Source organism: Varanus komodoensis, unplaced genomic scaffold, assembly GCF_004798865.1.
Source record: "Varanus komodoensis strain SLA01 unplaced genomic scaffold, ASM479886v1 scaffold39, whole genome shotgun sequence".
NCBI lineage: Eukaryota > Metazoa > Chordata > Lepidosauria > Squamata > Varanidae > Varanus > Varanus komodoensis.
In genome coordinates, this window is record NW_025335922.1 from 1146233 (window position 1) to 1161911 (window position 15679).

The following is a 15679-nucleotide window of genomic DNA, read 5'->3' on the forward strand; positions in this document are numbered from 1 at the left end:
TTAAAGGGACACTGACCCTATCAGCTGAGCCAAATGAGACTATAATAGTTTCAGACACTAAATTTGCATCAATTCACCAGCAAATTACTTTTAGAAGGTTTGCCTGTCTTCCAGGACGGCTGTCATCTTGCCTAGTGCTGTAGGAAAAGGCCAACCAAGGTTAAAATGATGGAAAGAAATGACACTGAATAAGTAATGGTAGCCAGTCAGCTGGAAGGGAAGCAAATGTGGAAAAGAAAAAGAGGGGGCTGATGTGAAGGTTCAGTACTGGAGAGGACTGAGGGTACAGAAATCTCAGACCATCACAGAATCTGGAAATGCTTCCAAGGGTTTTCATTTCTGTGCTGAGAGCTGTGGCAGGCAGAGACAGGGGGAACTTGTTTATGTTGAGTCAGGCTGTTGGTCCATCTAGAACTGTCCAGCCTGGCAGCAGTTCTTCAGGATGCTAAGCAGCAGCAATTGACAACAACTGCTACACAACCCTTGTTGTGTTATCTTTTAAAATAGCTCCATGACAGAGTTATGCTATTCTCCATGTTAAGCATATCTGGCACTAGTGTGTATGTGTAGTGCAGGTACTCTGCTGTGCCATAGGTCCCATTTATTTCAAGGAAATTTAAGTGTCTCTAGCCGCACCCCTGGAATGCATACTTTGTTCATTTCTAAGAACTCACACCTTGTGAGTGTTGCCATATTCAGTGGCAGCAGATTCCAAAGTTCAGTACCACTGTGCGGAAAAATTATTTCCATTGGTTTGTTTTGCAGGGAGGCTTGAGCTGAACAAGGTCCCTTCCAACTTAGTGACTCTTGACTCTGAGAATAAACACAAATACAAAAGCTTGTGTGCTTCCAGTTACTTTCCAAAGGAAACCAAACTCAGATAAGCTCTGAAACTTTGAAACCTCTCACCACTTGGAGAATTGGAGTGTGCGTAATAATATTAAGTATGCATAGTAGTTCCTTTCCAAACCCTTTAGTTCTAGTACTATGCAAGCATATCCATCTTTCCAACATAATTAGGATTATTACTACATACTTATGCTAGTTCTGTTACATTTAATAGCCTAAATACCATGGAAAAGAGGGCACTTTGGTGGGTAGGGAGGGGAGAAGAGGGCAGGATATGGACTATTGTGAGGTCCCTTTAGCTTCCTCCCCCCCCCCACACACACCCTTTGATGTTCCCTACTGAGATGACCAAAAAGTCCATCTAGTGAAAAATGCAAGGAGAGATACGAGGAGAGGAAAATTGCCTCTGCCATTCCTCCAAACCTTACATAGGATGACCATAAACCACTGAGTTTGGGGGTTTATTATAATTGAGGGTGCACTATATACCATAGGACTGTACCCTATAAACATTTAAATGGCATTTGTCCTTTTTACTCCTTGCTGCCACAATAATCTAGCCTGGCTGTAATTGTGACACTTGATAATAATTGCTAGTTTCCCCCCTGTTCTAGCAGCCTTGGAGGAACATTTCATGTTAGCTCTGTGCAGTGTTTTTAATTTAATGCTTGGAAAAGGTGCCAACTTGATGACTGCAGAGTCCTCTGCAAGAGGAGTGGTACATTCTAATGGGTAGGGGAGGGCACCACGAATCTCATCTCCTTAGATCCATTGGAGCAGAATGAAGATGCAGCATAGATATGTAACAATGGCATTTCTACGGTCAAAGGAAACAGTTCTTCACATTCATTTATCACAGTGACCCGATTCACATTTCATGTTACGTTGCCATAGATTAATTCACCCAGGGACCTTGAGATGTGCAAGTTGCACTGGGAATGAACCCAGACATTGTGGGTTATTTGAAGGTTAAGCAATCCTCATATAACACTAGAACAACGATGAATTAACTCTCAGTGGCTTACTATGACATGAAAACCATCCTGATAAGTGTTACTTTGAGGTCCCTTGGGGAAAAGCAGGCTGGGAATGTAATAAATACAATCTGAATTTACCAGTGTTAGTTAAATATTTATACAGTCAGGCATAATGGAAATAGTTTTCTCTCTGGCATGGAGCAAAGGAATATAGGTAACTCATTGGGAGAAGTGGTCTCACACTGACATGCAGCATTTGAGAGGGTAACACAAACTTTCTTTAATTCCACAATAAACATTATTTAGGACTTAGTCCTATGGCTGGTAGATGCTGTCTGGCCAGTCATAGGAAAATTCAAGAGTCCCACCCAGCTCTGAGCTCAGAAACATGCTCCAGGGTTGGAGTGGAACTCCACTTCGGAATGCCCTCCCCTGCCCTCTCAGCCAGCACAGCTCTTTCTGCATCAGCTGCAGCTCTGGGGTTGCAAGACCTGCTGCTGGAAGGGGGTGTTCTGAGGGGCACAGGAAGGGGAGGAGTGAGAGTCCACTGGATAGAATATTGGCCAGTGGCACTTCAGCTCATTCTTATGAGCAGGTGCCCAGGACTTAGATGGCCAAACTTTGCCTCTGCATTTTCCCACCCTGGTAGAATGCCTGCAAGCCTCTAAGTCTGGAGCATTATTACCAGTAGCATCCACATTGTGATGTATCCTAAGTAGGTTTATATATTGTTGTGCATAGTCAAAAATTGTTTTAAGTGGTTGCTAGCATCTTAGCAACTGGCCAGTTTTCTGCAATCTTGGATGGTTTCTTACTATTTGGACAAATGGCTTAGGCTGCTCTAGGCAAGTGACAAAAATCATATGAATGCATTGCCTTTTACGTCTTCTTTGGTGAACCAATATGTTCTCTTTGCTGAGCAGTAGCTGCAAGCACATGACAAAGCAAAGACTGAATTCACTAGTAGAGCTAAAGCCAGGAGTGTGATAAAACTTGCTCATCCTGACCTATATTTACTTTTTTCCACCTTGCAACAAAGATCGATTCCCAATGATGCTTTTAGTGCACCATTGCTCTGTTTCCTTGGTAGGATTTTACAAGAGTCCAGAACACTACACAGTTCTGGTCATGGTACCTAAAAACGGATATTGTTGAGTTGCAAAAGCTGAGAAAAGTGCAACTAAAACGATCAGGGATCTGGAGCAATTCCCTTATGAGGAAAGCTCACAGAATTATGCATGGAGTGGACGAAGTGGAGAGGAAGGTATTTTTCTCCTCTCATATTATTAGAAGCTGGGGCAACCTATGAAGCTGATTAGTGGAAGAATCAGGACTGATAAAAGGAAGCGCTTCTTCACGCAATGCTTCATTAAACTACGGAATTCACTCCCACATGGTGCAGTGATGGCTTTACGTAAAAGGGCATTGGGCAAATTCATGGAGGAGGATAGCAGTGGCTGCTATTTCTGATGGAGATATGCTGCTTCCAGTAGCAGAGGCAGTATGCCTGTGTCCACCACTTGTTGAGTGTCATGGGTAGGAGGGGGCTCTTGCACGGAATGCTGGAGCAGATGGGCTGGAGCAGCTCTTACTGCCTTCCACTGGTAACCTCCCTGTGTTTTCCCAGCACTGTTTCCATCTTCTTTCCTGCTGTAGGACACAGGGGGTCCAGACCTTGGCATGCTCAGCCTAATGAAGCACAAGAAAGAAGGGTAAGAGATAGAGATAGTATTTTATTCTTAAGAGTAAGTTTGATCACAGTGCAAGGGCAATAGTTTTTATTCCCTGGATGACCAGATAGCAAAGACAGTTGCTTATTGGGTTGAAATTCCACGGGGACTGATTGGCATATTTGAATCCACGTGGTCTCTGCACACACCTGGAGGGCTGGTTCACCCAAGGGCTTTGGGCAGGAGATTGCTGTTGTGTATGGATGCTTGGGACATGCCTCCTGCCTAATGCCAGCCAGCTCAGGTATGTCCTACATTACTATGGAAAACATGTTATGAATGTGGTCTTAAAGAAATGATGCTTTAACTCTGGGAGCCTTCAAGACTGGAGGCTTCCCAGAATCTTACACAAGCAGGAGGATGACGACGGGGGAATTTTGGCCGCTCTCTCCTCCAAAGTGCCATTTTCTGCTGCATGTGCCTCTGAGCCTGCCTAGTTGAATTTCACAGCCTGGGGCTGGCCATAAGTGGCACTAGAATGAGGGGCCCAGCTGAGTCTGTACCTCTTTCAGTGAAAAGAGGGGGAAAGGTAGGTGAGGTGGCACCTGATGACATCACGGGAGGTGGGGAGGATTTAGGATAGGGCTCACCTTCTTGACATCATCTCACTTTCTGGGCTTGGCCGGGGTGCAATCCATTCTCTGGCCAAAATAGGTTTCTCTCCTCTGCGTTCAGTAAACCACATTCTGCCAGAGAACTTTCAGTTGCTAATCCCTAAAATAAACTGGGTATCTTGCCCTAAGTTTCCTAAATGCGAGATATGTTGGTTCAGGGAATAGTTCAGAAAATGCAAGAGCTCATCTACTGTATATCTGAATATTGGTTAGTTTTGTTTGTTTTTTTAAAGTTCACCCATGCCCATTGTCTAGCCTAGATACAGTCTCCAACCCCACATGCACGTATTGCTGTTGAAGTCCATCATTCATTTATTTTTAGTGTTTTCCCTTGGCTGGTTTCATTTTGTTCTTCTAGGCTTTTCTTAGATCTCCTTCAGCTGTACCAAGTTCCACTTTTAGAACTGTTCATTTCCTTGCAGCAAATCATTCATTTGGGAATTTCAGTCTCTCTCTCTCTTTTTGTAGTGTTTTTTTAATAGCAATTTTTCATTTCTGTATTCACCATCCAACTTTAGCTCTGCCATTTCATTTTGAAGACGAAGAGAAAGTGTTCTATTTCATTTCATAGCACTGTATGGTTTTTGGCTTGATGAACCGTCCTACAAATATAGCTACAATTTTAAGGCTCCGATCTTGCATGGTGCTGACTTTTGTGAGCACATAGGCAGACTTCTGCTGGAGCTGTAGGAACTTATGGACCTTTGGCACTTCCCAGAGACCCTCAGCACCTCACAGGCTCCAATCCTGGAAGTTAATGACATGATGACTAGGGCATGAACATTTCCCCTCTCCTCCCATCCCTCTTCCTCCTCAATCTTGTCATTGTCTTTCTTTCTCTCCTTCTTTCTTCTCATTGGGAAAATCTTAGTTTTTCTAAATGCATTTCTATTTGCAAATATTTCTGTTTGCTTATTTGACAAGGTATCCACAGAAGTTTTGCTCATGCATGATAAAACAATTTCTGATCATCAAAAAGTATAGATGATGCCTTTATCTATCTATGCTGTTTTCCTCACATGGTTACACCACTATAAGAAGCTGTCATTTGGCTGCATTCACACATAATGCTAAACGATGGCCTCCTATCTTGCATTCTGAATTCAGATGAGTGCGTGGTTTCCTCCACCTTTCCTCCTAATGGTGACTGTTATCCCATCACTCCCCATGGCTGAAAATTAATCCCATCATGCACTGCTCCTGCCCAAGATACTTGGCTCTCCCTCATTGGCCCACATGCTGGGTATGTCCTCAGCCAGACATTGCTGGAGTCCCCCCCCCCCCCGCTGCTCACAAGAGTGGTACCATTGCTCTAGAGAAGAACTACAGGAGCACTCACTGTGCTGCCACACTTTGTGCTGCCAAGCAAACATACCCACCCGTACCTCCCCGCCCTCCCTCGTTGCCCATTTGCCCATGGCCCCCTATGCACAGGACTTGCACATACTGGAAGCTCCCCACACCCCTGCAGCCAGGCCCATGGAGGGCTTCTGTGCAGGCACATGTGCCAGGGGTTGCAGCACATTCCACCAGGAAGACTTTCCCAAGGAAGTATGTGTGGGCATTTTTCTAGGAAAGTTTCAGCTGCCTGTTGGGAATGTGTCCTGCAGGTGTGGTGGGGTAGTGGACAGTGGACCTTCCTGCCCGTCTTGAGGAATGTCAGGGACAAGAGAGATTCAAAGCAGAGAGTGGGAGACAGAGTAGGAGCTATCGGCATTCCAGAGTGAGCACCCAGTTGGATGCAAATTTTGCAAGAAGTAGAAGGCAGCTTCCAGATGCTGCCCAAGCAACCTGCAGTGTTCAGACAGGAATTCCAGGAGCAGCTGTTCCCAAGGTAGCTGCTGTTGGAGACAGTGCAGTGTGAGGCCCTGCTGCTGCTGAAATTCTGAAGCTGCAGGTGGGCACCCAAAGGCAGCACATGGAAAAGGAAAAAAAAAAAAAAAGAAAATGAATGCAGAGCAGCCAATCAGAGGGCTGTTGGCCACAAGTCAGCAGCTGCTAGACAGACCTGGACAAGGAAGAGCACAGGCAGGGGCAGCAGCTGTTCTCTTTGCACAGAACACTATGGAATAAACATGGAAATCACATGGTTTCTGGGCTCAGATGCTGAACCAAGCAACAGTGGACAACCACTGCTTCTCTGTGCGGTTCCGCAGAGACCATCCTACCAAGCTTCACCACGGTCACTGGGTATAGACATAACAAAGCATGCCACCACAGTTTCCATCATAGCTTGTTATGTGTGAACCTGGCCATTGAGTGTACACATGTGTTCAGTGATGGTTGAAATTCACCTTGGTTGCAATCCTAAGCATACTTATTTATTTATTATTTATTTAAAACATTTGTATGCCACCCAATTGTGCCACAGCACAAGATTTACTTATTAGGGAGTAAATCACCACTGGACTCAGTGGGGCTTACACCAGAGTAGGCCTACCTAGGAGTATGCTGTTTAGCATCATGGTTTCTTTTTAAAAGCCCAAGGATTTAGCTCTGTGAAGATGCTCAGATTTTTATTTTATTTTATTTTATTTTGGCTGCTTCTCCATTCAGGATTTTTCAGTATATTGCTTGGTATAATGATTCAGCACACTTGACAGCTGCAAAATCAAAGGTCAAAGTGCTGCTAGTCTAAACAGCAGTCCAGAAACTATTATTGTTGCATAATATTTATATCCTTTCTTCCTCCTGTGAGAGACCCAAGGTGGTGGCTTCTCCATTTTATCCTCACAGCAGCCACCCTGTGGAGGACCTTAGGCTGTGCGCCCATGGCTGTCCCAAAGTCACCCAATGATCTCCAGGCCAATTGCCAGACCAATCCCAGGCCAACACTCTGAATCATGCCACCACATTGACAACTATCAGGGGACAACTGGCTGTCACTTTGCAGAAACTCTTTCAAACTTGCTGGGTTGCCACCAGCTTCATTAGTAGCTTGTTGATGGAACCATTTTATAACTTCAAACTGCATTCAGCAAGGAGGGGATTAGATTCTGATAGAAATCTCAGTATAAACAAAAGCTTTTTTGTTTACTACCGTTATATTGATTTCCATTTCTCACAGAACCTTCCCTCCCACTTTTGACATTCAGTCCGGGAAATATGTTGTCTGCAGTAGGGAAGGAAACATAGCATACTTCAATAACGGCTATCCATCATTGTGGACAGAACAGTCATATTTCAAAACCAAGCCCTGATTCAGTTTCGGCATTTAACTACAGCTGGACTCCAATAGCATGTAAGAATAAATCACTGCATTAGTCTTGCACATTGAAGGACAGACATTTGTTCATTTTGCAAATGCTTAGAAGAGTAGCTCTTATTTCTTTTCCAGAAATGCTAAGGACATCACTGAATAAACCAAGTTAAAAGTAAGTTAAGATCCAGGGTGATTTCACTCTCCTATTGAACACTTTGGGACTTTTAAATAATGCTTCCCTACCTATGTCTGTCCAGAAGGAAAGCCCATTTGATTCACCTTAATCCTTGTGAAGAGCATGTTCAAAGGCTGGATCATGCCCATTGTGTGTATTTTTTCTACTTGCAGGCTGCACGCATATAGCATGTTTCTCTATGTATTTGTGCCCTGCTTTCCATAAAACATGCCCAAGACAGCTAACAGTAGAATTAACAATAAAAAGTAACATACTAAACTATTGAAACAATAGAACGCCACCTCTGCATCAAATAAGAATGTATAAAAGTAGCAGCCATTTAAAACATCATCACACTAATAAATAAATAAATAAAGGTTAAAATGTAGAGTGAAAACAAGTTAACTCAAGCAAAACTTCCCCTGTGGTGTTGCAACCATTAATAGAAACTATTCTTTCACCCAAAATGGGCACAGCCCACTGACTACCTAGCGGATGTGTCGAAACAACAAGTCCCACCTCTACCATCTGTCATATACTTTCTCCTTAATCCTGTCCCTTGGTGACAAGGTAAGTCCAAGGTGGAGGAGTGGTCATTCGGTGAGCCCTTGACTTTCCTGCTCTGAGGATGTGGCTTGTTGGACTCAGAGGGCTTTTCAGCTGCATAACCTCTAGGTGGCAGTGTGGTACAGTGAAATAGTGCAAACTGGAGGAAAGCTCTCTTTTACTTCCAGTTAAATACCACATTTTCCTTGACGGCTGCCAAAGTCCCTATTAGACTCAGATGTGAAATTGGAGGGTCACAGCATCATCTAAGGAATCCATAAACAGCTGTGAGTAGAGAAGGACAAGCAGATGATAAATAACCATGTAGAAAAGTCGTGTACTTTTACAAATGTGGAAGGGGGTTCTTCCCAAAACCAGCCTCCCAATTAAATTATTATTATTATTATTATTATTATTATTATTATTATTATTATTATTATTCACTATTCCACCCTTTTCCCTCTGGGGAAATCAGATAGGATTTACATAATCTCCTCCTCTCCATTTTATCCAAAAAAAAAAAAAAGAATACAAAATATTCCAGTTTGTAGGTGAGCTATGGGTGCTTCCAGATAAAGTATTTATCATACCATGAGCATGTCTCATTCATGAAATTTTATAGGTTGCCCAGACTGCTGGAAATTCTGTTAAGGAAAACAAAACCAAAACAGAATAGCAGCACAATGCCTTATGTTCTTATGACACAATGCACAATATTTTTTCAGCTGAAACCTCTATTAGAATGGACAAAGACATATCTGTGTACATTGCCAAGATATCTCCTCAAGTCTTTGTTTGCTATATTATTAGCTGACTTTCTCAGACAATATGTTACCTTCTGTGCCAAGGTGCTCATAGAAATGGACACAAAATGATGGCTGCATTCTTTTGTATTGTGGCTGTAAAGTCTGTGCTACAATACATTGTTAATATTTAGTGTGCACAGACCTTTTTTAGTTTTAAAAACTGTAGCAGGTCTATCCAAGGTATTGGGGTGAAGGAGAAGATGGTTGGTCATGTCATGATTGCCAGTCAGTAGGCATCAGTTACTTCTGACCTTTCCTGAACACAGTGGAAACTTGCAAAATGGGTTTCCTCAGAACTTTCTCTGGGACATGAACATGTATGTGTATCTTAAGAGCAAAGAAGTCACTTTAAACTACTGGGCCCACTAAGGGCACTGTCCCATGTATGCTTAGACGGAAGGAGGTCTACAACTCCAGCACACATAGTATTGTGCCTTAGAATATTACATATGTCTTCACCATTCCTATGTAACCTTCATATTCTTTATTTGTTTTCTTAATCCTCCGCGTGCCACTAATTATCACACAAGGGCTAGAAATGCACTTCTAAATATGGGCATTCTTGTAAAATATCCTATGAGACCATTCATTTATTTCTAGCAAATTGTGGCTTGACACATGCAGTTAGGATCTTTTAAACACTACTTTCCCTGCATGTAGCACCACTACAAATATAGCTTTCCAGCAGCTTGGCACATGGGACATCTGAATCAATCTTTTACTCATACTGCTAGAGCATCACAGAGATAAACACTTAGGCAGCTGGCTATTAAATAGTAGCTGCCCACAGGAAACCCACAAGCAGGATCTGAGTACAACAGCATCCTCCTTCCCAAGACCCCCAGTAACAGGTGTACATAGGCTCAATGTCTCTGATGCTATGTTGCTATAGTTGTGTTCATATCTAAAACTTTCACATAGGGCCCATTCACACAGAATCTGTGCAATTGGTCAAAGGCCTACATGTCTATCAGTGCATATACGGGATAGAACCATATTACTAATATTTGTTTATCACATTACCTGCAAAAAAGCCATCAAAGTGGTATGGAATTTAAAACAGTGACACTGTGCAACCACAAAAACACAAACATTAGACACGAACCCTCCAGACTTGATGCTCAGCCCAAGTCATCCTCCTGGTGCTATTTCTACCATTATATCCTGGATTTCTTCAGACAAGATACATCATGGCTTTCTCATATGTTGTATTTTTTCAAAGTGATATTGAAACTGAATAGTGAGTGAACTGCTTCTTTCCCCTCCCCTGAACAGCCACATGTTTATTCAGAAGTAATGTGAATTTTCCCGTGATGTTTACTCAAAAGTGAATAATATTTTCGGTGATTCTTGAAAGTCAGTACAGGAGAAGGACTGTACTTACGCTGGGGAACTGTGTTTGTCTGGAGGGGACTGGCTTCACCCCATGGGAATGGCAGCACTTCATCCTTCCCTCTTCTCTTCTCACCCCCTTTTTTGCCAATATTTTTCAAGGGCAAGCAAAGCTGTCAGTGTTTGACTAACGGATTGAAGGGGGAAAATGCACACATCCTCTTTTTCCCACAACTGCATTTGTGTGTGACACAAGATCAGGTTTTCAAAGCAGTGGAAACTACTCTGTATTTATTTGCATGCGTCTCAACAGTAGTGTTTCCCATAAATACTTCCCATACTGTACCTGTTGCCCCTGATAAATGGAAGGGGCTGTAGTGCAGATCCTCCTTGGAATTGCTGCTGCACTTGTCTTGCCCTTCCAGTTGATTTCAGTGGTCTAAATGCTTTTTCCCCTCTTGTGCAGAGGAAAGGCTAAGACACCACCAGGCTTCTTCAGGGGATGGCAGTGTCTTGCTCCTCCCTTCCCCCCTAGAATACTCCCCTTATGCAAGCTTTTTAAAAGACTAATTCAATAACCTGTGTCCTTCCTTATACATGATAAGCTGTATTTCTACAGTGTTTCAATGACCATTTTAAGGTCGGTTGCTTGCTTGCTTGCTTGCTTTATTATGGTCAATTGACCAGGGTAATTTTAAGATTGTCTTCTTACATGCATGGCCATGTTTCAGCATTTCTAATCATGTGGATCTTTGGGAGCCTCCATGAGCAGGTCAGGCCCGAGTTCCATCCTGATTGCTCTAGCCTGCAGATTCAACTAGACGTGGAACTTCTAGACGTGAGCCAAGAAAGCCGATGGCATGAATTTGCTAAGGTGCCACAAGGCTTCTTGTAGTTTTGGCTTGGCAGATAATTTGGCCATAGCAGCTGCCCGGTTTTGGCTTTACCAACAGTTGCAGAGTGAGAATTAAAAATGGGTCAATGTCGTGGACCATCACATTAAAAAGGGTTTTGCCCAATAGTTATGCTGATAGTGTGCATCTTTACAGTAAAGGATGCAGGGTGGAAAAACTTTGGTTTGAAACCCAGGTAACTTCAAGCCGATATGGCTTTATTGATTAATGCAGCAGAGTTTGCTTAGTTTTAATAAAGAGCTTTTCTGCACAAGGTGTTTAATCTGTGCTTGTGAACCTTATTTATGTTTTTTGTAGATTCTTTAGATATGGTCATGATCCTCCAATTTTGCTTCTGTTTTTCAGATACTTTCCCAGGTTTTCTTTTAGAACAGGCAATATGGGGTGTTATTTTTTGGTTATTTCTACTGGTGTATTTGTGCTATTCTGATGTAGTGCAGCTCCACCTAGGGGTTATGTAGCAGAAAAGCAGGAAAGCTGAAGCCCTGTGGAGAGCTCAGATCTGTGGTTCTGCAATGAAACCAAAAGTAGCTACAGCAATTAAGCAGCATCATGTAGAAAAGTTCAAAGGGAGAAGAAGGCACTGTTGTTTCTGCAAAGGACAGAGAGCCACTGCTATTTCACTGCAACATGGATTTGAATCCCAGCCTTTTCTAATGCATGGGCTGTTTTGATATAAGTGGTCCATTCTCAGGGATTCACTTCCAGTTCTTCTCCTAAGAATATTGTTAAGGTTAAACCTTTTCTAGTTCGTTTTAAATGTGTACTTTTATTTTTTTGACTGCTGTTCAGATTTTCAAGCTGTGGGATATTTTGCTTCTATTGCTGGATGAGGAGGGCTGGGTGTTTTCTCTAGCTATCTCTTTGATCAGGGCTCTCCAACTGTTTGGACCCACAAGTACATTTATGAATTTGAGAAGGTGTTGGAGGCACCACCACAAAAGCCTAATTGATGGATTGCTAATTTTGTGTCTACCTATCGTGTCTATGCATCTTGGGAGGCATTCAGCAAAACCTTGGGTTTCATGCCTATTGTGCATTAGAATGTCTCTTTAGTAAGGGGTTCTCTAATTTAGCTAATTGCTGGTGTTGCAATGCAATTAATATTTCTTTTAAATGTTTGTTTTAGTAATGTCCAATAGTTGCTTCTTTTCAGGAGGAGGCTGTTACACAGATAAGATTTGCACTAGAATAATCTTTAATATTCATTGATGTATACACACTTAAATTATGTATGGAAGTTAATGAATGGAAATGCAAATCAATTCTTTGCAGAATTTTGACAATTGTCAAAAGACAAAACTGGAAGGAAAAACATAATCTCCTTCCGTAGTGCAAAGGACTGAGGATCTTAGAGAGCTCTTATGTATGAATGCGTGGCATATCCATCTCAAGTGGATGTTTATTTGAGTCTGCTTTTTGTTGAAGCTTATGTATGATTGCTAAAAAGTTGTGTGCATTTCATACCAATCCATGTATATTAAAAAATAGGGAAAATCTTTTTTCTGGCGTCCCAGAAAAGGGGGCTCTTTTGCATATACCATCGGAGATGCCAGTGGGTGTCACACTGGGGACCTGTCTTTAAGAGTCTAAGAGACTGTAACACAATCAGCATGCAGAAATGAGGGATGTGTCAACTAGGTATAAAGGGGTGTGATTTAAAACAGAGAGGTGGCAGGCAAGGAAGGGTACTGGACTCCCCTTTCTCCACCTGCATTTTCTTCTTTCAATTGCAGCTCCCAGCTTCCTCTCTCCCAGTGATGCTTGCTTCACGTCCCAGAGAAGGCAGGAAGCAAAAGATCTAGGAGGGGAAGATTTCAAGGGAGTCAGTGCATTTGAAGGAGGGTTCAGCAGTTCCACCCTCCTGAAAGTATCTGTGCAGTAGTTACTGATCTTGATAGAAAATACAGGCTGCCACAAACATATTTACTTAGATAATGATTAGGCAACTTCTGGCCTCCGGCTCTACTAGGTTCATGAGCTAATTTCATGCAGCCCTGAACTGCATTTCAAAGGTGCTCCTTGTGCAATCAGTGCAAGCCACTGGTGAGAGAAACCTGCCTGTCATGGCAACCTATTGCATGGGAAGAAAGAGAGGCAGGTTTGTGGGGGGGGGGGGCAGGGACTGGCAGAAAGAGAGAAAAGAAGTGGGGCGTGAGCCACCCACTTTCGGCTCTGGTCCTGCTCACCACTGGCATGGCTGGAGACAAGGGTAGGTATGGCTGGGCACCTGCATCTACTCCTTATCCAACCTCTTCTCTCTTCTTTTAAAAACCTTCAGAATCAACCCATATTTCCCCTTTTAGTTTCCCTCCCAATCCAACCGCTCCTCCATCCTTTCATGTTTAATTCAATAGAGGCCCGCTTACAAGAACGCTCTGGGGTTCCTCTTCGTTGCCACTGCAATCTGCCTCCCTCTCACTTTGGCTCATGGAGGGGAGCAGGAGGGGCAGTAGATGCTGCTCCTTTCTTGCTCACTGACTTTCCACCTGTCCAGAAAGCAAGCATTAGCAATGATGAGAAAGAGGCTGAGGAGGAGCAAGACCAGCCAGTGACAGTGAGGGTAAGTAGGTCAACTCAGTGAGGTGGAGGCAGGCACTGAAGTTGCCTTAGTCAAGGGCCCTTCAAAAACTGGAACTGGCATTCCTTAGTGATTGGCATATGGTGCCTGACAGATTATCCATGCAGCCCCATCACAAAGCAGGTTGCCCACCTGTGAATAAGACCATTTTTGGTGGCACAAGCAGTAGGAGTGGCTACTTTGGCAATGAATGAGATAATCAGATAGGAAGATATCAAAGCTGGTCCAAAACATTTTAATTTCTGAGGTATAAAGTCTAAATGCCTATTATATTCCCGCTCCCCAATATAGTAGACATTTTAATAATGAATTCGGTGACAAGTAATTTGTTGTCTTTTGAGAAGGATCTGAAGTCTGTTACCTACAAGTTTGAAATAGCTGCTGCATTCTTCCTAGTAGTCGGGCTGAGTAAGCAAGGGATGAGATACCTTGGAAATATTCTGAAAGGCCAGTTTGTGTCTCCTTAAGATACGAACAGGTAAGAGACAGATTTCACTATTGCTGGGTGTGTAGTAGTTGGAAGAAAGCACTTTGAACAGGTCTTCCACTGGCTAGTTTGAGCAGAGTGATAACATAGACTCAGAGGTTGAGTGTAGGTTGTCACTGAACCATAGGTAGTTGTTGGTTATCTGCAGTTTGTTTGTGATTCAGTGCAAGCAGAGCCGAAGGGCAGCATTTGTCCCTGAGCACAGATCTTAGGGTTCCTTTTAACAAGCACATATGCCATTAGGCTGACAAAGAAATCTTTGAAAGTTTGAATGCTCTTAAGAAAGGACTGGTCAGTGGAGTGGAATTCGAGCCATGTTGATCTAGTAGTAGCCTTTCTTTTCATATGCAGACTATGAAAAAGCCCTCATAATGGTCTCCCACTATATCTCTCTGCTGTTGCTACTTTCTCATTGAGCTATCTGGGACTGGGACAAAGTGTGTTGCAGTATTTGTATCATCTTTTGTTTGCCTTCTCTGGGGCCTTCACATGCCTGTGTGTGTGTGTGTGTAACTTGGAGGGCTCACAGTGATAAGATAATCCAGTTTGGGCTGTAAATAGTTGGGGAGGGGGCAATCTCCCCAACATGGTACAATGGCATTGAGGTCATAATCCAGCCTGCTACTCTTTTCTTGGATACCTCTCTAATGTACCCTTGTTGTACAACTGATAGAATCAGGAGCAAAACAACCAGCCAAAAGAATTGCTGATCGTTTCTTCCTTTCACAATTTGTAATCCCTTTCTTGGGGGCTGATGAAACTGCCAGATGACCACAGGATTGAATTTCTCAAGAAGATCACCCATGATGATAGAGCAGTCTTTCCCAACCTGGTGTCTTCCAGAGATGTTGGACTTCAATACCCTTTGCTGGCTGCTATGGATGCTGGGAGTTGTAGTCCACCACATTTGCAAGATAGTAGTTTAGCGAAAGCTGCTTTAAAGAGTAGCAGCTCAACTCACATCCAGCAGATGACCTCATGGCACTTTCCCCATGGCCAGCCTCAGGTTGTTTGTTTGTCTGTTGCCTCACTTGGTACCAGGCACAATAGATGGGGAAAATAAGCACCCAGGTGTTAACTACTTTGAAACACATCAAGAGACAATGCCTCCCTTTTATGTTATCCTGGCCTCTCCTTATCTTTAGGGAAATTCCAGGCAGGTTAGGCATTAACTAGGCCTCACCATTTCTTATCTTACTTAAGTCTGCCAAGGCAAAATGAGAACATTTCATCAGCTTATGTCCTTCCTGCAATCATCTGCCACAGGCAACATCTTGGCAGCTTCAGATGAAGCTGGGAAGGCAAGACTTACAGAATCCTTCTGACCCTGCAGCATTATTGGTAATTTTCCACTAATGACTGGGAGCTTCCCACTTTCCATATACCCTGTGTCTTGGAGTGAATGCCAAAACAGACATGACTTAAATGTGCGTCTGGAAGCTATCCTTTAAATTTTTACTCTAGAG